The sequence below is a fragment of the Euprymna scolopes genome, chromosome 6 (assembly GCF_053919585.1).
Source record: "Euprymna scolopes isolate OS-2025 chromosome 6, ASM5391958v1, whole genome shotgun sequence".
NCBI lineage: Eukaryota > Metazoa > Mollusca > Cephalopoda > Sepiida > Sepiolidae > Euprymna > Euprymna scolopes.
In genome coordinates, this window is record NC_136487.1 from 45,695,992 (window position 1) to 45,721,483 (window position 25,492).

The following is a 25,492-nucleotide window of genomic DNA, read 5'->3' on the forward strand; positions in this document are numbered from 1 at the left end:
GTGAAAACCGCATACAGACAAGATTCACACACACACACACACACACACACACACACACACACACACATATATGAGTAGAAAGTGGATTTTGAGTTCACTTTCAGTAACTGCGTTACTCTCGCTTCTCTTTTTTTAATGTTCACATTCCATGAGCAATGTTTCTGACAAAGAGGGAAGAATTGCTGTTTTCTAAGCCAAAATCTATTCTAACACTTATCGTTTGCAAGTTTTTGACCTTGAAGTATTTTTTTTTTTTATAGCTCTTATATCAAGTGATTTTATGCCTTGTCTGGAGCGATTTCTTAAAAAAAAAATTATATATCAAGGATAAATTTCAGCTAAAGTAATTTTTTTTTTTTTTTTTTTTTTTTGTTAGGTCTAACATGGGAAGAATTGTTTATTTTTTCTCATTTCCAATGCGTCCTTGCAGTTTTGGACCTTGTCCTTAATATATTCCATTTTGGCATTCTGCTCAAAATAAATGCATGGGAGTTTGACGTCCTACGTAAATATTTAAGATATTTACATATTGTTTCAACAAAACTTTAGCCTTGTTGCGTAACCATGAATTATTGCCATGATTTGCAAGTAAAATAAACTCCTTAGAAGCAATCTAAATGTCATAATCCAAAATATCATTTCAAATGGCTCCATTGAATCGGACGCTACAACATTGATTTTATAGTTTAACAATTATCTATAATATAAACCTGAACTGTCTGTTTTAAATGTATGTTTGTATGTCTGCCTAAAACTTTCAACAGATTTTCATGAGATTGGTATCATTTGGAAGCCAACCCTTCGGATGACAAATATAAAAAAATTGGCTAAAAACATTACTTCCTTCAACTGGCAACTTTTTTACAAAGGGGGCGGGGGTCACTATTTTCGCCAATATTTTCAAAAGTCATCCCCTCTTTTCGATTGACTAGCCTTAATTTTAAACCTCCGGCACTTCCGGTTTTACAATGGACGCAACAGCAAAGACGTCACTTTTTTTTTTTTTTTTTTCATGTTCTTTTCCTCCTTCGTGGTACGGGTTCGAGCCTGCCTACTACCACCTTTTTTTTTTTTTTTTTTTTTTTTTTTTTTTTTTTTTTGCTCAACACACACCTCCAAACATCCGGGCAATGCCAGGCAACCAGGCTAGTAATTTAATAAATTGTGTTTTGAATATTTTTATCGATTTTCTTGCATTTGGTTTCATTATATTCAGTCTAACGTTTGTTTTACATGCTGGCATGACTTTAAAAAAATCTCTGGCTAAGTCTTTATTTATCCCTCTTTCTCTCCAGACCATATTTATCACCTTATGTTTTCCTCGGCCTACCCTTCTGAACTAAATATGCTACCTCAACTGTTCTACATCATCTACTAACGAAAGAACTCTCAATTCTTTCAACATGGCCATACCATCAAAATCTACTCTTCTGTGAACATTTTTGCGATACTTTCCAGATATCTATCATTCACCAGTTATTATACGAGCAACTGGACTTGTGAAAAAAAATTTCAAAAACTACCTGGCAAATATACTCTGTTAACCAAGTGCAAGAGATTCAAACAATTGCACTTAAAGGGACGGTCAGAATCTTAGAAAGATCTCTAGGTTGGAATATCTTAGTTGGCGGGTGAATGTTTGGCATCTAGTAGGTAGCTTGAACAAAGAAAATTTAAAAAGAAAAAAAAAGGAAAGAAATTAAATCTCACTGAGATCTTCAGAACTAAGCACGTCTTAAAGTTTCCTATTACACATTGTATCCTTCTCATATCATGTCCCTTCATGCAACACATAATCTCAACACCTGCTGGTCAGGTTTCTCTTCCATATATCTCTTTGCATACACATACCTGATAGACTCATCCTTTGGTTGACAATGGTAACGCTCTGTTAGTTAGTGATGGCAGAAGTTCCTTGTACTTGTTCTTTTCATTTGTAATTTTTGCAATCATACTAGCACCCGCTCCACCCTGTGCTCCGCTGTTATCACCAAGGTAACAAAATTTCTTGAATATGCAGATAAAATGGAAAAACAATAAGACTCAAACAATCGGATCAACTTGTATGATGAGATTCTAAAATAGTGTTTAATGACTTTATCAGAAATTTTGAAGATGTGCAACTTTTTTTTAGCTATTTATTTTTTCACAATTGAAAACTTACCAAATACAGAGATGTTGTTGATAGTTACGTGTCCTGCGTTAGTGACATATAAAAATTCCAGAAGACTTAAAATATTGGAGATGTATATAATTTTTTTAGTTACATAATATACACAGAAAATCCTTTATAGGTTTAGATTTCCACTATTAGGTTTTTCGTTAAGTTTTTTTTTTTTTTTTTTTTTTTTTTTAACCATCTACCCCCCCCCCCCCCGTGTCATTTTTCTAAGTGAATAATTTAAGGATCAGTGAAATACACTGCAATATTTTCTTTTAAAAATGCATTTGAGTATAAGGTTAATATTGGATGAAACTTTTCAAGAACAAGGCACATAAAATTTTCCGAGGCCCCATTAAAATCAAATTTGTGAGACCTAGGACTTGGTAAATTAGTCATCAACATCACTATGAGTGGGGAAACGAAAAAAGATAATTTAATGTTTTCAAATTTACAAAGTAACATGGGAGAAGAAAAAGATGGAAGACGAGAAAGTGAAAAAAAAGGAAAAATCTTATGTTAGTGGAGCAAACAAAAATGTTCACAATCTACATTGGGGTTTAGGGAAAGTAGTAGTGCAATACAATGAGGTATTTTGATCCCAGATTGCAACAGAAAGCTCTGTCCAGAGTCATATTCTGTTAACATGTCACAAATTGTTCTGTGGACATTTTATCTCTTTTTCTCTTTTCCTTCTAGTAGTTTTAATGATGGGGTAATTTTAAAACAATAAACTATTAGTTTATTTTACCCAGCAATTTACAGCTAGATGGGCTATCCTACCCTATTGGTTGATAGACTTTATGGAAGATGTCAGATCACGTTGTAGTCATGAACTCAAAGGGGAACAATTGTAACAAAACTGCAAAACTAAAACGCACCATAACAATTTTTAAAAAAGAGGGGAGGGGGGTCAGAAGCAAAAAAAAAAAAAATGTAGCCTAAAACATTAAATATGGTTTCTGCACTTAATTTTATTGTAGGAAAAAAATAACAGATTCAGAAAGTCACCTTATCAAGTGGTGTTGGATATAAAAATTTGCATGGATATAAAAATGGTCTGCTTACTTCCTGTTTTAGTTAAAAATAAGGTTGCTTCTTCATTATTAGAAAAAATCGAAAATAAATTTTCACTAAAAACCAATGGTATCTAATTGTTAATTTCAACTAGAAGCTATAACCTTTTCTCCTCCCTACAGAAGAGACGTGAGCCTGTCTGCTTTATCATTATTTTCAAGGAAGTGTTCGTCTCGGCTCCAATCTGTGGTCCTCTCTCACCAAACTTTCATGAGAAACACTCGTCTAGCTGAAACCATTACCAATAATTTCCTCCACTCTTTATCTGTGCCCAAACTTAAACGTAGATTCCATAAACAAAGCTTCTTTCTTAGAACTGCATGCCTGTGGAACTCTCTTCCATTTTCTTGCTTTTCGGCTGACTACAATTTTGTCATCAACAAGTTCTTGATGAACCATCCCCTTAAATAATTCAATTTACCAAATTTCCACTTTTAAAGATTGCTATGATAGTCACACTACTGTACACTCATTAACCCTTATCCTCGAGTGGCATCCGGGCCTTGATAAATGGTGACTCCTTTGTAAAAAAAGAAAAAGTTATCTACTTAATTGTTATGTCACAATTAGTTACATATTGCATTATTACATAAGCATGTACTTTGACGATTTCATGCTTCAGTGATATCTGCCAATAACAAGACATACTACAATTACTTTGACTTCGTAAAACTTATTTTCATTAATAATTTTCTTTATCATTTTTCAATGTTATTAATTCAACGTGACCTTTAAGTAGATACCATTGGCTTTTAATTGAAATTAAATATTTTGATATTTGCTCTAATGACGAAGAAGCACCAAAATAATTTATCAAATTGACTTAAAAGAAAATATGTAAAACTTTTGTACTAATTTATTTATTAAAATGTGTGTACATCAATTGTGTGGAAGGCTAGTGGAGCAATGCCAAAGCAAATTTTGGCTGAAATGTTGTGAAAACAGCATCCAAGATAAAAACAGCATTCCAATTAATACAAATAATACTCATTTCAAATTCCCAAACAGTGATGTTTATATTATCTTGTATAGGATTTTAAAAAATTTGTTGTAGTTAATCTTTAGTTTATTTTAAATATTCGATTAATAGTAAAAAAATAATTACCGTATAGTATTAGTAGTAATAAAATATGGAAATTAGATTGGCTAGACTGCATGTAACTACTATTCCCTAGAAACTTTCTTTTAGAGGTGATCCCGAGTATGACCTTAAGATATCCAGGGGGAGTTGATCTGCCAAGTAAACAGTTGATCTACCAAGTAAAGAAAAAAAGTAACCTGAAAGGGGGTTGATATGCCATAAAACACCTAACCAACCTCGTAGGAGGAATCTTCTAGCGCTGAATATCGAACTAGAACACTCGTACTATCTTATTTGATAGTTTTATCAATAGATTCCTAAAGACTTCTAATGTTAAAATTAGAAGTAGGATTTATAGAGCAGTACCCTTTGTTACTATTGCTCCCAGGTATATTTTGATCTAGTTTGGTAATACCTATTAGCGAATCTGATGCTACTAGATCAGGCGAAACTAATTTTTTTCTACAAAACCAACAAACCAAACACCACAAATATTTGAAGATAAAAAATTTGAAGCATGCATTTCCAAAATTGCTGGAATCCACATTACCTTTTCGCCTCACTACACCCTCTCTCACACTTCCACTTTATTGTTACTTTTATGCTAGGTACTCGACTGAGCTCTAATTTATGGTCCCTTCCTGTAAAACGTTGGCAACAAATACTCATTTAACTAAACAACCACCAACAATTTCCTTCCCTCTCTATCTGTGCCTAAAACTAACAAAAATTCCATGAGCAGTTTCTTTCCTAGAACTACCCATCTGCGACATGCAATATCCTGTCTGCTTCCCTGTTAAAAATAACATGGTCATCAAATCTAACGGGGAATAAATTCCTATTCAGCCGTCTTCTGAGATAACATAGCCCTACCTAAGTTCCGCCATGACTGATCATGTTATCTCACCATCTACCTAACACCTAACCCTTATTCTAGAAAAAAATAACTTGAAAATGGTTAATATGCCATAAAACAATCGACCAACTTTGTAGGAGGAATCTGCTGGCATTGAATATCGAACTAGGACACTCGTACTATCTGATAGTTTTATTAAGACAGATTCCTAAAGACTGACAATGTTAAAACTAGAAGTAAGATTTATAGAGCAGCCCCCCCCCCCGGGCTTTATCTTCTTCCTTTGGGAAAGGGGTTACTTGCTTCTAATCACCTGAAGCATCTCTACTAGGAGGTATCGCCGGATTTTTTTTTTTTTTGTAGACCAGAGTGCACTTGGTCTAGGAAACTAGCTTTTCAAATTCTACTCTCCTGACCCTTGTGTCAACTCGTCCTGTCATGAGAGAAAGATAAACGGGGGGGGGGGGGGCTGCTCCAAATTTTTCACATCTGGCGATAATTTTTAACTTTAAAAAAGTATTTATTTTTAAAACTCTTAGTACAAATGCTGGGAATGTTTGTCTTCCTATAAAACTTAAAACACATTTTGGATTTGAAATAAAACGAATAAAAAAAACCCAATATATATTGTAATTTGACATAGGACTATGAAGTTGATAACCTAAATGTTAGACTTTTTTTTTCACACTAATCTTGGCTTAGAAATCTTCCATGAGTAATAATTTATATATGTATACTATATATTATAGCATTTTCATTTTTAAAAAGTTGGGTGTGTATTTCTAAAAGAAATTTTATTTTAGATGAAAAATAACTCCACCCCAAAAATATGAATCTTAGTCATTTATCTCTCTCTCTCACATATTAAATGAAAGATGAGGAATAAGTTATACAACTTTATATCAGAACAATAAGGCAAATTAAGAAAAAAAAACCTTTAGGCCATGGCATTTCAGAACTAAATGCTTCTCCTCAAAAATGCAAATATAAGAAAACTGGCTAAATAACATGGGATAGGATAAAATATAGGCTACTATGAAATAGGATCATTAAAGAACCAATAATAAAAGAAAAAAATAGGGAATATATATATATATATATAACTTGAATTCTTTCCTGTGTTAATTGATGGTAGCCTATGACTTGAATATCAGACTGCAAACTTAAAGTAATTATCATTTCCTACACTGAAGATTGCATATACAGGAAATACTAGTCTCTGTAGGTACAAAGATCTAAAATAAAATATATATTGGAGAGATGGTCAGTATATTTTTATTGATGGTTAAAGCAGTGGATTGACTGACTCTAAAATTCTGGTTAAATAACATTTGTTCTTTTAAAATTTCATAAAACATAAAACCGTTTTACTAAATATGTACGACTAAAAATTATGTACAATCAATGTACGCTTAATTGCCGCTACTACTGATTAAAGCAACTTTGACACGTTTATTTATTATTTTTTTTAATTAAAAAGTACAAAACGAATTTAGTCGGTCACAACTTTCAGCCGAGTTTTTTTTTTTTTTTTTAATTTGAATTTTGTAACCCAATAACAATGTAACACTAGAAAATCTTTGTAAAAAGTAGAAATCCTTATTATCGACTATTTCTTTTGTTTTTTAAATTAAACTTGAAACTGTAAAAGTTGTGTTGACTAATTAAACCCTTAACGACTGAGACAAATTTTTTTTCTAATACAATGGGCCAAATAATTGTTTTTTAGGATTTAATTAGACGTACATAAAATTGTTTAATCATTAATCATGAATAATTAGTAAAATCAAGGCACGACTAATTTAAAAAAAATAAACTTTATTTTTCTTGCAGAGATTTTTAATGTAAAAAAAAGTGGCACACAGAATAGGGAAAAATTGGTGTTAAGGAGTTCATTATGTAAATAAACACTTATTTTCTATCTGCCTTAAGAAAGAATATTTTTTTAAATAATTTATTTTTAATACTTTTTATATGAATATAAAAATATATTTGCCAAAGAATATCCTCGACTGAAACATGAGTGAATTTATTTTATTTATTTTAATTAATACAACAGATTTTTACAACATTTTGCGCCAATTCGGCTCTGCTGATTCAAGCAACTTTATACGTTGTTTCTATGACAAACAGCAGGAGCAGTCAGTCGTACATTGATCGGACATAATTTTGGTTGTACACTTTTAGTAAAAACCCTTCATCGAATCAGATAAGCATTCTGTGTCCTTTAGATCTATTTATTGTTTCCAAAATTCTAATTCATTTATCTTTGTATTTGAATTATTCAGACTACTGTTTTCATTTTAGTGTTATTTTCATGTTTCAGTCGATGTAAGGACCCATGCTATAACGTCAAGTACTAAATAAAATTCAATTATAAGTAACCCTCCTCTGGAGGTTCAAGATTTAATCCTCAGTGCGGGTAATATTCAAAATAAAATTGCAAATTACTCAAGACCTCTACCATGACTAAACTGAAATGAGTACATGCTACCTTCATAGATGAAATAAAGTTTCGTTCAAAATTCTATGTAGATTCCAGAGGTCGGCAGGAGAATCGTTTTTTTTTTTTTTAATTTTTTTAAAAATTTTTTTTTAAATTTTATTTAATCCTTAACAGTTCATATTCAATTAAAATAAATAAATGAATGTTAATGGCAAGATTTCCATATTTAAGTATCACTTGTTTATTAAAGAATATTTAATTAATTAGTTTTTGTCTTGATTCATTGGTGACGCTTTTTAAAATTCTTACCCCCCCCCCAACTTTCCCCAAGTTTTTTATTTTTTTTTGTCATTTTCAAGGGAATTCTAGATTCTATGTGATTTCTACATCAGTCTGTATAATATATTAACATTCGTTCTGAAATGATATCCTGCAGGATCACTATTATTAGTAAAAAAATTACTTCCATGAAAACAATTGTCATTATAAGCGAAATTCATCTTTTTAAATAGATTTAAAAAAAAAAAAAATGGCCTTTTATTTTAGATTGTAGCAATCTAGTTGTTTGTCTAACAAATATTCTTACTGTAAAAATATTCAAATTTTTGAAATGTATTTAAACGTGTACTATTTTAGTTGATGGGACAATATAATTTTGGAACAATTCATTTTAAAATGTGTAAAGTCGGGATTGTGTACTCTAGCAACATCGGATTAATCATTATCGGACAATCTAATTTTTTTTAAACGTGTAAAAGATAACATGTACGAACATGTTAAGTGACTTTGCATATTATGTAGATTTGCAAAAAGTTGTATCCAATATAGAAGACGTGAATTTTTTTTTTTTTTTTTTTACAGTCGATGGAAAGTAAGATTTTCATTGGAGATTGTATGACATCACCCGATTCTAGTAACAGACATGATTTATGATAAGCATGAAAGTCTTACTGTTAATTATATTTGAGGGTGAAAAAATTTGTTTAGTCAATTTACGATGGAAAGTACAAAGTTCGTTGTAAGCTTGAAATAATTTTTGAAAATGACATGTTAAAGATTTTATTTCCTTGAGAAAGTTTGTTAGAATTATTAAAGAAAGAGGGCAACCAGACAGATGCGTAAATACACACATTAAAAGATCTTTTAATGTGTGTATTTACGCATCTGTCTGGTTGCCCTCTTTATATTTCTAAATCTAAGTTTTGCAAGAAAACTCCCTTCCCACGCCCACCTATGTAATTAATATATATATATATATATATATATATATATATATATATATATATATAAGGGGAGGGCTTAATTTATTTGAATTCCTTCTTGATTGACAGCACACAGTAATTGCTAACAAAGCAATGCCTCCCCCCCACCACCACCAAAAAAAAAAAAACCCTGCAGCATTAGTCACTAGTGTACTTATACTGCAGCCTCTTTGCAACAAAAAATACTGCACCATACGATGCAGTTGTTTGCAATGTTCAGGATGGTGTTGTCAGGACAACCACTGACTCTATCGCTAGTCACTAGCAGCTGATAAACCAACATCCAAGTGAGGAGAGAAAAATCAATAGCTTCCCCTCCAACCTCCCCTTCTCTTCCTTAGAGTAAAAGAAAATGACTTTTGGAAATCCAATTTTTCTATTGGATGAAATGCGAAATTGATCCACATCAAGGCTTAGATACTCGTGCTTTTCAATATCTGTGCAAATTCTGTAGGTTGGATTAATTCAAACTAATGACTTTACATTTTTGAATTTGAGATGACGATTTATTTGTATTGGATTACTGTTCTCATCAGGGGTGTCTTGTCAAACTCTGAAATCTGCACAGAACTCTTTATAGAACCTTTTATTTAATCCACGAGGATAGCATGCTCTCATTCAGTCAGCCATGTTGAGTGTCGCCCATACATGTAACTTTTACGACTGCACTACACGAGTTCTTGTGGACAATTCTAGAATCCAAATAATACAAAGTATGACTTTATCCGAATTACGTAGTAATTTTAAGATGACCATTTATTTATTCACTAACAAATTGTCTCAAGAAATTAATTTACAAATTTTGCTGTGAAAAATCCAGTATTTGCTTATAAAAAAAAGCTTGTAAAGCTTAAAAGGATTAATCTCTTTTGCTCTTGGTTAGTCCTAAAGTCATGGTCCTGTATTTAGGTTCAGTATCGAGGAATCACATAACAAGCAATTTTTAGTCCTAATGTCTTTCTTTTGCCAGAAACAATGCTCAGAGTACAATGATTTATAATTTTCATGCCTGCATGAAATGGAGAAAGCAGTAATTAGGCACCTAAAATAATTGGATTTTTTATGGACCGTTCTTTTATGGGTCTTCAGTGGTTAAAATAGTCTTTAAGGGACCAAAAGGGGGTTAAAATTGAAAAAATCGTTGTACATTTTGTTCATTCATCTTTATTTTTAATCAATTCGTATGCGTGTCATGTCGTTAGTGGTAACGTCATCAGCTTTGAATGCTAGTCTTGCTTTTGGTTTTCATTCTAGCTGATGGCATCCAAATACTTTTTTTTTTGTCTTTTGAAATCGCGACTATAATAAATATATATATATATATATATATATATATATACGAAATCTGGACAGATTAAGATATATCTAAGTAAAATACGCTTAAATATATTAGTTTTTAAAGGTAGGTTGTGTTGATTAATAATTAATTTTTTCGTTTTATTTTGCACACCCCCCCAAAAAAAACAAAAACAGTGCCATTTAACCCCTAAAAAAAATGATCTACTTAAACGGCCTTTATGAATAATATGAAAAGAGAAATTTGGTATTCCCCCTCTAGCCACAAAAATTAAATTTATCATGTTATTGTTTTAACCCCCCTCCCCCCAAACTACTAAAATTTTAATTAAAGATATCGTTATTTTATTTCAAATGTAATCCTCTCTCTCCCCCAAAATTTTCATGTTTGCCGCACTTCCACACTCTCTCCACGCTCGCCAAACTTGAAATATGCTCTGGTGAGATCTCGTTGAACGCTAAGTCGCCAAGAAATGGGTGATCACTTTACGTTAAATTTATATGGGGAAAATGATCCCCCACTCTAAAATGCTATTTTTTTTCAAAATTTCTCTCTTCATATTATTCATAAATGCCTTTTAAACGTATTAGGAAAAAAAAAATCATTTTCTTTAGGGGTTAAACAACGCTGGGGCACCTAGTAAAAATTAACTGATTAAAAATTACATGCAGTTGCTTTTCAGTTTCAAATTTTTTTTTATTCGCCGTGCAATTATAAACATTAAAATACCAAAGCAAATATTTTTTTATAGTTAGTCTTTTTTTTTTTTTTTAAATAAGTTCATATCTTTAACATAATTTACAATTTCTATTATAAAGAGCAATTTTCATATTTCCTCGTTGATATGAACGATAATGCTTTTGTAATATTAACTCTGTCCAACATCTCTACACAAGTTGAACATCCAGTTAAAATGTTACATTTTTTAATGTCATTGTTTTATTGATGGTAAAAGAAGGTCGGTAACCGTCCTTTGGATGACCTTAACATTTTCTGAAAATTTAATTGGAGGCTTGAAAAGGAAAGTCAAAACTGCATAAGCAGACAGATGTCAGCTCAATTAATTATTATTATTAAGATGAGCTTGTGAAAATTTATGTCAACATCTAATTTTAGTGTTTTGGGGTGGGATATCTTTTATTATAAATAAAAAATAATGCATGAATCACTTGAAGATTGAAAATTTGATTAGTCAACTAAAAGTATGGAATGAACCCCCTTTTTTCTTTCGTAAATTATAAATTTATTCAATAAATACTTAACATTTGACAAATTATGATTTTAAATTTTAAAGTTCTCAAAAAAGTCCATACGCTGATTGACTTAAGCTTTTTTTTTTTTTTTTTTTTTTTTTTTTTCGATCATGTCAACATCCCTAATTCTCCAGGTGTTAAAGTCTAGTTTTAGATCCCATAAATAAATTTTTTTTGTGTGTGTGTGTGCCCCCCGTCCCCGTCCCCGACAAAAGGAGGATGGACCTGTAAATTTTACCTTTGTCTGCACTTTTTTCAATAACTACGCCTTGGAATTTTTGCACAAACATTAAATATGAGTAAAAAAAAAATTGAAAAAAGTAACAGAATGGATTTTCCGGGAAAACTCTGGTTGCCCCCTAGGTGCCTTTCAGTTAAAATGGCTTAACTTGACACTTTTGTGCTTATTAAAAAAAAAAATTGATCCTTTGGATTTTTATAAAACTTTCTGAAAAGTTGTAATTAACTGATTTCTATATAATTTTGTTTGTCTATACTTTGCTATAACTCTTGGATGTTCTCCAGGGGCTCTTTTAGGGCTAATAAAAACCATATTTTTCCAAAATTTTCTCTGTGTGTCTATTTAGCAGTTTTGCATGGTGCTGAACTCAAATTTAAATATGTCAACGCCTTGGACTTTTTGAGGCTAAATCATGGGGGGGGGGGGCTGATCTTAGTCATCTTTTTATGCCTCGTTCACTGTGCACTCACGAGAGACCAGGCATGTTTACCTGTTTTTTTTATTTTATAACTCTTATTTATAAATAATGAAATTAAGCCATATGTATCGAATCTGCAAGCAGGCTGAAAGAAGAAAAATGCAGGTGGTAGTAGGGTTGTAAAATTGGATGGTAAAAGTCCGACTCCAATTCCTAGGATGCCAACTCTGACTCCTTTGATATCTTTGACTTCAGACTCCCGACTCCTTGGCCTCCATGTGAAAATCTATTCTATAGATATATATACCAGCCTCCCACACCTATTCAGCAAGCATTTTATAAATACTTTTCATATATTTCTTACGTTTTAACATTCACTTGTATGATAAATATACTGGCATATTACACTCAACCATATTTATAGAATAAGATAACAAAGGGATGAAAAATTTACAATGAAATTTTATGCTATCAGTTCAAAAGGGAATACAATATTTAGGGATAGGGAAACATCTTTAGGCTATGGCATTTCGAAGCCAAATGCTTCTCATCAGAAAAGGGGAGTAAAGACACATTATACAGAAATAATTTTTGAAAAGATATTGCCTTTGTGGAAAGATGAATAAAAACTCGATTAAACCTAGAACCCCATCTTCCAGCGTAGACCCCTACTACCAGGTCTCCTTCTCCAATATCAGGGGTCTACGTTCCAACCTTCCAGAGGTTGAAACCCAATTACAGGAGACGAAACCAGACATATTATTTCTAAGTGAAACTGGAATAGGGCCGACCACTTCCCTAGGTGAGTTCATAATTAATGGATACTCCAATTTAACAGCTAAATCTGACACCCAAGATCGCTATGGGCATGGAATATGTGCCTACATTTAGGATGGCTTCCCATGTGGCAGGGATATCTCTAGAGAAGATCCTAATTTACCCTATATGTGCTTCAGGGTTGCACTTGCTAACACCACTGCATTTATATTTGCCCTATATCGGCCCCACAACAGCGGAGTTACTATCTTTAAGAGCATATCTGAGAAAATAGACCACATACTGTCTTCACATCCCTCGGCTAACATCCACATCTATGGTGACTTCAACGTCCATAACGTGGAATGGCTGACCCATTCAAATAAGACAGATGATGAGGGGAGGTTTTGTCATGATTTTGTCATTGCTTATGACCTCACTCAGATTGTTCGCGAACCCACCTGTGTGCCCGATACACCTAATCAATATGCAAGCCTCTTAGACCTTTTGCTCTCAACTTCCCCTGAGCTATGTTCATGTACCATTCATTCTCCTCTAGGATCCTCCGACCACTCCGTTGTATCAGTTAAGATAAAAACGAAATGTAAGAAGCCCCCAGACGTACCCCTCCACCGTACTGTATACCGATACTCTATGGCTGACTGGGATAGCTTCCGTACATTCATATCTGATTTACCTCTGCACTTCATGTTTAAAAAGGAAGTGTCCTCTATAGTATCAGATCTGACCGAATGGTTAATTGTAGGCATAGACCAATTCATACCATCTAAAAAATTCCAACAAAAACCTAACAGCCAGCCATGGTTCTCCCCAGAATGTGCTGCTGCTATCGCGCACAGAAATCACTTTTTCCATAGCTACCAACGTAATAGATGCACTGAGACTAAAGCTGCTTTCAGGACTGCCAGCAACCACTGTAAAAGAGTATTAAAAAATGCAAGAGAGCTATATGCCCAGTCTGTTAAATCCAAGGTAGCTGATCAGCGGCTTGGTTCCCACCAGTTTTGGCAAATAACAAATAGGATCCTGAACAGAAGTGTGCGTTCTATCCCAACCATTATCAATGGACCAGAGGTCATCTCGTCAGCGTCAGACAAGGCCAAACTATTTGCAAAGAACTTTGCAGCTAATTCTACCCTATGCGATGAAGGCCATCAACTCCCCATATTTCCTCCTATAACACAGAACAAGCTAGGTAACATACAAATATCCGTGCATGAGGTCGCCAAGCTAATAAAAAACCTAGATTCCAGTAAAGCAACTGGCCCTGATGGCATCCCAATTATAGTGTTAAAAAAGCTTCAACCAGAACTTGCTCCCATACTTACAAAACTATTTAAGCGCTGCCTTAAGGAGAAGTGCTTTCCGACCCCCTGGAAGACCTGATCAGTTTGCCCTGTATTTAAGAATTCAGGTGATAAGTCATCTCCCTCTCAGTACAGACCAATAAGTCTTCTCTGTGTTATGAGTAAGTTGCTGGAATCAATATTAAATAGAGAAATAGTCAACCACCTCAGCAGGAATAACCTTCTTAGTGACACACAATATGGTTTCCGCTCTGCAAGATCTACCGCAGATGTGCTGACGGTTATATCCCACAGAATTAGTGAATCTCTTGACAAAGGCTTCCTTTCTAGGGCAATTGCTCTCGACATATCAAAGGCCTTCGACAAGGTATGGCATAAGGGTCTACTTCACAAGATTTCCAGCTACGGTATAACTGGAAATGTTTTCTCAATCATTAAATCATTTCTCTTCGATAGGCTCATAAGAGTAGTGGTAGATGGACAAAAATCGGAGGCCTGCAATATAAATGCTGGAGTCCCTCAGGGGTCAATCCTGGGCCCAACTCTCTTCCTGATCTACATCAATGACCTCCCTAAACACATACTTAAATCATTCGTTGACATCTATGCTGATGACACGACCATCTACGGCAACACATCAAAGGCTGTAAATGACAAAGTTCTCTCTGATTCTCTCTCCTCTGATCTCAAGCGCGTGGTTCAGTGGGGGAAGATGTGGCATCCAAAACCAAACTCCTATCCTTACATCATCAACGCTCTGATCCCCAGCTGGCATCAATTGTGATGGATGGCTCTCGTCTGGGTGAGGCCCTGTGTTTTGACAAGCTTCTGGGTTTGACCTTTACTCCTGATCTGAAATGGAACACGTACATCAAGTCTGTTGCCAAGGTCGCTGGAAAGATGGTGGGATCCTTCTACCGCTCCAGAAGATATCTCACTACTGATGCAATTCTCTATCTATATAAAAGCCATGTACGTCCAAGGATGGAATACTGTTGCCATATCTGGGCAGGAGCTGCCAAAAACAGCCTATCATGCCTTGACAGAGTACAAAATAGACTTCGTGGTTTAGTGGGGGATGCCCTTTTCTCTACCCTGCAAACCCTCTCCCACAGAAGAGACGTTGCAAGCCTATCCTTGTTTTATCGTTATTTTCATGGCAGGTGCTCGTCTGAACTCCAATCCCTGGTCCCCCCTCGCCAATCTTTCACGAAAAACACCCGTCTAGCTGAATCCACTGTGAAAAATTTTCCCCACTCTATATCTGTGCCTAAATCAAAACGCGGATTCCATGAACAAAGCTTCTTTCTTAGAACTGCACACCTGTGGAACTCTGTTCCGTCTGCCTGCTTCCCTCCGGACTACAACTTGGATGTCTTCAAGTCTAATGTTAACAAATTCCTAATGAACCACCCCCTTAAGTAAACACTTCATCAAATCTCCACACTAACGTAATGTACTTGCAATAACCCTTATCCCTGAGTGGCTTCCGGGCCTTGATAAGTGGTGATCACTGTTTAAAAAAAAAAAAAAAAAAAAAAAAAAATGATCGAAGGAAAAACAGGAAAAGGCTATAAAGGGCTACAGTAGCATAGCGCGCTTCTTATTGATTTAGGCTTTTTTTTTTTTTTTTTTCTGGATAAGATTGTAATTCCGGATTGATCCTGGATTAATCCAATTGCAAAATTCCATTTCGTTCAAGAACTGGATAACTTTCTGATTACAATTCAATGTAATCCGGTGATCTCACTTGAAGACAGAACTTTTACTGATCCTGTGTGACGTCACAACGAAAACACCTGTCCAGACAGGATTTGCAGTGATCCAATGGACAGAAATATATTGAAGCAGTACAGTACAAAATACATCTCCAAAAATAAGAACAAGACATTACAAAAACTAAATTGTGCAACTGGTAAAACCAAACAGGAAAACCATGTAAAAAAAAAAAAAAAAAAAAAAAAATATATATTATATTTTTTATATATATATATATATTATATTTTATATATATATATATATATTATATTTTTTATATATATATATATATTATATTTTATATATATATATATATATTATATTTTTTATATATATATATATATATTATATTTTTTATATATATATATATATATTATATTTTTTATATATATATATATATATTATATTTTTTATATATATATATATATATTATATTTTTTATATATATATATATATATTATATTTTTTATATATATATATATATATTATATTTTTTATATATATATATATATTTTTTATATATATATATATATATTTTTTATATATATATATATATATATTATATTTTTTATATATATATATATATTATATTTTTTATATATATATATATATTATATTTTTTATATATATATATATATATATTATATTTTTTATATATATATATATATATATATAATATTTTTATATATATATTATATTTTATATATATATATTATATTTTATTTTATATCATAAATTTATTGGACTTAAGGAGTTGGATAAAAAAATGTGCACTCCTAATACTCCTAGAAATCCGACTCCGCAACCCTGGGTAGTTGAGGAGCTCTTCCCTTCATGTGGGTGAAGCGAAGAGCAGAGTGAATGGTATTAAGCATCCTCTCTCCTGTGTTATATATATATTATTATTTTATTTTATTTTATTATTTTTTTTTTTTTCAGACTGTGAGTCTTTATTATTTCCACAGCCAAACAATGTCTCAGTTCACAAGAGCTGGTTTGTTGGTTGCTGTGACTTTTGACGTTGTTTGGCTGTGGGCATAATTACATATCTATATTTTAAGCTGAACGTCTGTGTGTCTGGTCACGAATAGGCTCCTATATGGTTGACTATTATAGAGAACTGATCACATGTAATGATGGAAGATGTATCCATACACAGGAATGGGTATGTTTGATCTGGCATAATAATGATTCATTAAAATTGTGGCGTCTACATACGCGCCTGGTCCACAAAGTATGGAAATCAAAAATTTAAAAATTGAAGAAAAAAAAAGTTTACAAGTGTTTTTGATATAAATGTACATAATACTTTGATAAGCATGTTTTAACTTAAATAGGGATGATATAATAAAATGGTGGGGTCTGCGTTCGCACATAGCCTCCATAGAATGGAAATAGGCACAAACTTTAAAGACTTTTCATAACTATCTGCGTAAGTATACTTTGATAATTATGTTTCAGTTTGAAGAAATATGGTATAATAAAAGTATGGGGTGTTCGTTCGAGCCTGACCTCCATAGAATGGAAATATGTCACAAAGTTTAACAAGGTTTTTTAATATAGATCCACAGAATATTGTGATAAGTGTTTCAGTGTGAACAGGTATGGTATAATAAATTATGGGGTTTATCTATTTTATTTTTTACTTGCATGATATTTTGATTTGGTTTTGATACCCCCAAATTCGAAGCTATCTCTTTACAACCCTTCCTTTTCATAACCTATCATACTTTCATAAATCAGAGTCCATTTTCTGTAGGCTGTTTTTGAACCCAGTCAACGACGGGTACTTTTGCTAGTATATATATATATATATATATATATATATGTGTGTGTGTGTTTTGTGTATACACAACCACATATATTTACATTTGAAACCTAAACTGTTATTCCATCAATGTTTGAAAGCCAAAAGTTGATACTTCATGTTTTGGGGTTGTTTTTTCTATTATGAAATGAAATCTATTTTTGATTTTATAGTAAAGCTATTCACGTTTTTTTTTTTCTTTTTATGAATAAGTGAATAGCTTTAGTATAAAATCAAAAATTGATCGATCATTAAAAATGCAGACGTTGTTTTTCATATATATATATATATATATATATATATATAACTGCTTAATTTACTCATATAAAATTAATATAGGAAAGTATAGATTTATGCGTAAACTTTAAGTATTTACTTCAAAAGTGCTCAATACATAGGTAGAGCTAGTTAGTAATTTATAAAATATATATGGCGATTAAGCTACACTGAATATTCTGCGTTTCATCCACTCTAGGACTCTTCAGGCTTATGCGAATTTAATAATATAGCTATGCTTGCTAGGTGTGGGGATGTTTTTTTAGCGATGTTTCGAAATTGTATCTATTTTTAATGTGGTGAAATAAATTCTTTGGAGAGTGCTCTACTGTTTCAGGAGCTAAGTATAACTATAACTAACTATATATATATATATATATATATATATATATATATGCATGCAACTCCTTTGAATCTTTACATAAATAAAATACAAATCAAAATTTATGTTGTGTATTTTAACAAGGAAATCCTATTTCCCGTTCTTTTCTATAGATAAGCTGAAAAGACGATGGATTCTATTCATTTCTATTCTTTTTTTTTTTTTAATTGCTCTCTTGGATTGTTACAACAATCTGTTGATGTTTATCAAGATAAAAAAAGTATTGATGAGTGCTTTTATTTGCAGATGTCAAACCACCTGGAATAGACATAATTACCATTTAACTCGGTCGATTTGGCCGGGTCGTCCAGTAATCCATGAAGAGTGGTCATCCCCCAACACTTTATAGGTCCACAAATGGTTTTGGAACTAATATCCTAGCTTGAATGCATTTCTCAAGTTTTCACATTTTCTGCAAGATGATAAACTTGGATTGCTTAACAAATGACAGATCCTAAAACAGTAACAAAGATTTCCTTTATTTATTGGGAATGTGGTATCTTTTTTTTTCTTTTTCTTAGTCTTTTGGCTAAGATAAGCATTTAATTTATGCAGAGATTCAGAATAATCTTACGCCAGAGATTTGTGTTGGGAGTGAAACAGTCACATGTAATTTTTCCAAGTGTTGATGAGAAATAATAAAATTATCTTTTGGCGATTGTGTTTTTATTTATTTTTTTCACAGACAATCTTTCAAAGCTCATTACTGAGTCAAAAATGTCTTTTCAACCTTTTATTTTATTTAATAAAACGAGTAAAGTCAAATTATTTAAACATCAAAAGGTTTAATAGAATAATACTTTTTTGTTTTTTTAATTTTTAATAATAAAGGCTGTTTAAAAAAAAACATTTGAAGAAATTTGAATGTTTATACCGTTAAGTCTGGACATAAAATTTGGTGCATATTTAAAATTACACTTATTAAATAAATATCTTTGTACATACTCGTCACGGAACAAAGATGTCATATTCTAAAAATCATATGGGTTTGCAGGGCCCTATGAATAAATTTATATTTAGTTAACCTTTGACAAAGTATTTTCGTTTACTAGTCAAAATCCACATAATTTTTAGAATGACCTTTTCGTTCTGTGACGAATATGTACATAAAGATTTTTCTGTATATTTTTAAATAAGTGTAATTCTAAATATACAAATTTTATGTTGATACTGGAAAGTATAAACATGGATTTCTTCAGATGCTTTATTAAACAGCCTTTGTTAAAAAATATTTTTTCTATTAAACTTTCATTTAAATAATTTAACTTTGTTCGTTTTATTATAAAAAGTTGAAACTATATTTTTCACTCAATAGTGAGCCTTGGAAGATTGTCGGTGAAAGAAATGCAATTGCTAAAAGATAAGCATTTCATTATTTCTCGTCACCACTTTGAACAATCACTCACAAATGCGACTGTTTCACTTGCAATGTAGAGCCCTGGTTTGGCTAGTAAATAGAAATATTTATTTGTCAAAGGTCAACTAAAGATAAATTTGTCCGTAGAGGCTTGTAAACGTTTTCGTTTTTCAATCTTTTCTTGGCCTTTTGGTCAAGATCAAAGTGTAGTATCTGTTCCGGCAGATGCTGCACTTGAGATAATTTGTACCAGTCAGTGGAGGGGAAACCCTCTATACTGGGGCAATTATTATTTTTGGTAACCAGAGTGCCCCCTTTTTGCCTACTTTTAGGGGAGCTGGTTTTTACCTCACATTAAAAACGGCCTTGTGCCCTGCACTTCTATTTCTTGTTCTCTTTCGATGGAGGAGAAATCGTTCACGACTGAGACAATTTTTATTTTTGTACCTTTTCTCCACGTTAAAAAACGACCCTGGTGTCTAACTCTGTCCCGTGGGGAGGCATAGTAAATAGGTACAATAATTAAATAAAACAAAACTGGTGCTTAATTTTTTTTTTTTTTTTTTTTTTTTTTTTTTTTCTTAGCCATTTTATTTTGTATATCATTTGAGTACTTTGTACTTTCAAATTATTTTCACATCTGAACATAAATGTTTTCTTTAATCAATGCTGCATTACTCGCTTCATCATCCCAGGATTCAAAATTCTTGACATCAGGATTATATTATTCAGACTTGGGTTTCCCAATGGGGTCGTACCGCCCATCCCGGGGAGAGGAGGGGGGGGCGTTACAAGACTTCAGGTGAGCGGTATATGAGGGGCGAGGGGGCTGAGATCCTTTGAGAAGGGTGAAACTGAAAGCTTCTATTAACATTACTAGGTGTTTCTCAACTTGTTGCTGATCAACATTGATTAGTGATTCCTGTGATTATTCAGATTTTTTTTTCTTGATTATTGTATTAGCAATAGTATGATATATTAATTGACCCACTTGATTTATAGTTGTTACTGTTCCCATTCGATCGACACTATAGAATTTTGTTGAATAAACTATATGAATATTCATTTATTTTTCACTTTATGTACTTCCACTACTACTCACATTATGTAAGGAGGCATGCATGGAGTACGGTGGTAGTAGGTATCCTTGTGTTCTGGTGGAGAGAGATGTTTGCAGAAAAAGGTTGGGAAACCCTGAGTTAGACTGTTCTCATCTTCATTATTTTCACAGAATTGAAGTACTAACCTTTTCGTACTTGGGAATTCTTGAACTTTGGAACCTGGGTGGAATTTAGAAATTCTGCCAGTTCAAAAAAGATGCACATGAAGGTCAGATTACATTGGCTTGAATGAGTAAAAATAATCCAAGTGTTGATTGTTTTTCTTCGATTTGGCAAGAGTATTATTTTAATTTTCTTTTAATTTTAATTCAACTATAAAAAGATATAAATAGACAAATTTAGTCAACAAATGTAGAAATAACAAACGACATCCCGTGGATTGTTTTTGCTAAATTGCAGTTGTGGTGCAGCTGTTAAAATGTACATCGAAGGAAATTTTGGTCACAAATGGCAAACATTAGAAAAGACGAATTCACATTTTCAGCTTCAGAGGTAGTGTTGGGCCAATGAATTGAAAAAAATCAGAATTTTGGTGGGTATTGGAATCGGAAAAATTTGCGCTTATTTTCCGATGACAAAAACAATTCTTTTCACTTTATTTTGTTTAAAGCAAAATATTCTACTGTTGGTCATAATGATAAAATAAAAAGTATTGATTCTTAATCTACCAGTAAAACTAAAATCTATAGATCATCCCCCCCCCACAAGTGTTTTTGTATTTGAGAAAACATCTGCATATTTAACATGTTTTTATGATAATCAAGAAAACAAAAATAACTATCAAATGTTTAGGGATTTATAAAAAATCAGAATCTGTAATTGTTTCTAAGTTGGGAAAATATTAGAATCGTCCCATTATTAGTTATAGGTAAAAGCGTTTGTAAAAATACTGATCCAGGAGAACGTAAATTGTAATTTCGGTCTTTTGGGTCTATCGTGAAGAAAAACAAATGGAACCAGAACTGCATAGGCAGTCAAAAAAAATTTTTTTGTTTTAATGTACATTAATTACCCTGTTAGGTTGTAACAGGTTTCATAAGCTGACCAATAGATTTAAAAAAAAAAAAAAAAAAAGAGGGGGTTGAATTACTGATCCACCAGACCTTCAAACTATCAAAAATTCAATTAATTTCCCCTACATCACTCAAAAAAAAAAAAAAAAAAAAAAGTGAAGATAAAAGGGTAAAAGTGGTAACTACATAAGTATGAATGAATTGAATCCAAAAAGTAAACTTCGTATAATATTAAGATCATTTTTCTTCACACGCGTTTTTTTTTTTTTTTTTTTTTTTTTAAGTCTCTGACCTTAATTATATAATTTATTGCATGAACAAATTTTACAAAATTAATAAAATCAAAATTGAAAAAACAAATCCAAACAAATTTAGGCACAAGGCTCTCTAAGAAGTTGGAAGGTGCATAGTCTTCATAACTATGGTATTTTAAAGGATTACTCTTGACTGCCAACATTTACCACAATACCACATTCACTCTATGGGGATAAACCTACTTAATCATTTCCTAGCGTTTGAATAAAAAATTTGGATTTGTGTGCATTTTTTTTTTTTTTTTTTTTTTTTCTTTCGTATTTTAACTGTTTTTATCATTGTCCATTATTCTGGTAGTCCTGAGTTGTATCCAGATTTGTTCATTAGCTTTTCATAATTTTTTTTTCGTAAAGTTATTGAAGTTATATTACCAGGATTATTAAAAACTAACCCCCACCCCACCCCTGTGTAGAAATCTCTAGTCATTTTTTTTTTAAGTTCTGTGTTTGACCTAAGCAGTGAACATGAAAGTTTAAATTGTTTTTACATCTTTAAGAATACAAACTATTGCTATGATTGAGCCAATGATGACTTTGCAGTTATTTTATTTTTATTGTCTTGATGCAATGCAATAGATGAGATCACTCTGTTGCTATCTTGATCAGCTCAACAAAATCAAAAGTAGGTGTTGGGCAGCTTATCGTTCTAATTTTAGAAATATCAAAGATCATTTTAAAATCATTAACACTGCAATCAGCCGATATATTGGGATGTTTTATATCGTTTGATTGTATTTGTCAGTAATACTCTCACCTCTACATACGTCTCTCTCTCTCTCTCTCTCTCTCTCTCTCTCATCTTCCATTTTAATAAAGACAAATGTGTATTTGCATATTCACATAAGTATAAATCTGGCGCACAAAGAAAACGACTGGATGAAACCGTTTCAAATAGGAAAAGAGAAATCAAATAGGATGCTATACTGTTTCAGTAGATGTACCTATTTACTATGCCTCCCCACGGGACAGAGTTAGACACCAGGGTCGTTTTTTAACGTGGAGAAAAGGTACAAAAATAAAAATTGTCTCAGTCGTGAGGGATTTCTCCTCCACCGAAAGAGAACAGGAAAATGAAGTGCAGCATCTGAAGAACAGATACTACACTTTGATCTTGACCAAAAGGCCAAGTTCCATCTTGTTTCAGTAGATGTAACCTCTAACCTTCAGATGTATTTTTTCAATTTGGAAATCTTTGAAAATTGCAAACTCTTGCGTTACACCTTGGTTCAATATGTACAATTAATACTAGTGTAACATAGCATGGACGCAAATGCATTCTGATTGACTTCACTCGTAGGAAAAAATAAAGACTTTAAAAAAGATCACATTAGAGATGGAAATAATGTTCGAGATCATTGGAGAGGCGTAGATGACATTTGAGAAAACGATCACGTGAGGGACATAACAGCGGTAACAAGAGAATGAGGAAATATGTTGTGTACAAAAAAAAAAAAAAAAAGTCAAAGTTCTTTCCTATTCTTTGTCTCCTTTGTGACCGAACATAAATGTTCGTTCCCGGACTACATTTCGCTTGTATGAATTTTGGAAGAAGTTTAATTTTATTTCATATATAACGAAAATGAGAATAGTAGTCTGAATAATACAAAAAATCTTCATCTAAAAAAAGCAAAAAAAAACCCTGAAATATCAGCAATTTTTTTACTTTATAATAGAAAATGAGTTTTAACTCGCCGTTCATTTTTTTTCTCTTTGTTCTCCATTTTAAAGTAAATACTTTTAAAAATCATTAACTATTGTCAATATTAAGAAATTATATTTAATATATATATATATATATATATATATATATTTGTGTGTGTGTAGCAAATACTACTGATCAAACTGGTCACGAGTGGTCTCATATTTTATATATTTTTGTCATACTCTACCAATACGTGATTAAATAATTAAATTTTTATAATACGCTTAGCTATTTCATATACATGCATTATCACCTTTTACTCATTTAAAAAGAAAAACCGACTGTTTAATGAAGATGATGATTAATCAAATGTCGCAAAGTAAAAATAAAAAATTCCAACTTTATTCATTTTAAAATGAATTGTTCCAAAATCAAATTATGGCATCAACTACAAAAAGAAAACGAGCAACATTAGTTTTACTGATTTAAAGAATATTTAATTGATAATTATTTTTCTTGTAAGAGGACAGAATATTGTTTTAAAACTTACTACAATTTTAAATAAGGTTATTCGTTTTGTTTTAAAGGGTATTTGACTATTTTTTGTCCCCCAACAAAGGAAGGATTGGATTAGTGATTCACTCTCGTTTGTCCGTTTGTTCACTTTTCTTTATAATGTTTTGGATTTTTTTAAAAAAAATTGCACAAACTTTAGTCATGTTGAAAGTAAATGTTTGTCAAAACGGATTTATTCACTCGTGGAGGGGGGGGGGGGCTGCACATGCTCGGCTTGCTTTTGTGATTTCCAAATGAATATTGATGTAAAAAGCATTGGCGTTTCTATGGATCCCCCTAGTAAAATAATATAAGCTTAGTTTTAATGTAATAATTCATATAATTTATCAATAAAAATAACTGGTGATCCTACTTTTTGTAGTATTTGTCCAGTCTGGCATTCTGCTTTCAACACAGTCGAAATTTACAGGGAATACAAATTCATGTGCGATCCCCTGTCAGTGTTTATATCGCGGTTAGCAGAGATGACATACGGTGCCTAGTATTTTCCAAACTTGTCGCCCATCTTGTATTGGCAAGGTTCAACATTGCTTGACTTTGATAATCTAATGGAAACCAGTGTGTCAACATGCTAGTCAAAGATTTCATTTTTAAAATATTCTGGATTTTTGTTACAGGCATCACCAGCTCTCCATTTTGATATGCAATCCTCTTTCATTAAAGCATTTGGTTACAAGTAATTTTTCCAAGGAAAATGTTTTAAAAAGAACATCTATTTTCTACCTACATGATGCATTTTTTTTTTTTTTTTTTTTTTTTTTTTTCAGTCTGGTTATAACTTTTCTTTGTTTCTATGAATACATTTTCATTCTCAGATTTTCCTGTAAGCTGTGTTTGGGTCTTTGCTTTACACACACACGCACACAAAGCAGTTCAAGACTTATTGATCTTTTTTAATAACAGCCATTTTGATATTAACATAAGTGATAAATGAAGAAAAAATCTTTGGCATTTATTCGTTTAGAAGATACATATATATATATATGTGTGTGTGTGTATGTATATATATATATATATATATATATGAGGTTGGCAAGAAGGTACTTAATTTTGATGTGAAAGTATGTATT

At 32.1% G+C, this 25,492-nt stretch overlaps 1 protein-coding gene and 1 pseudogene across 1 annotated transcript in view; both read left to right on the forward strand.

Annotated features, from left to right (window-relative positions):
- Nucleotides 1-25,492, forward strand: part of LOC145277628 (platelet-activating factor acetylhydrolase IB subunit alpha2-like) — a 142,520-nt gene that overhangs the window by 32,106 nt on the left and 84,922 nt on the right. The gene's annotated exons all lie outside the window — the stretch shown is intronic.
- LOC145278557 (U2 spliceosomal RNA) lies at nucleotides 19,930-20,077 on the forward strand (annotated as a pseudogene).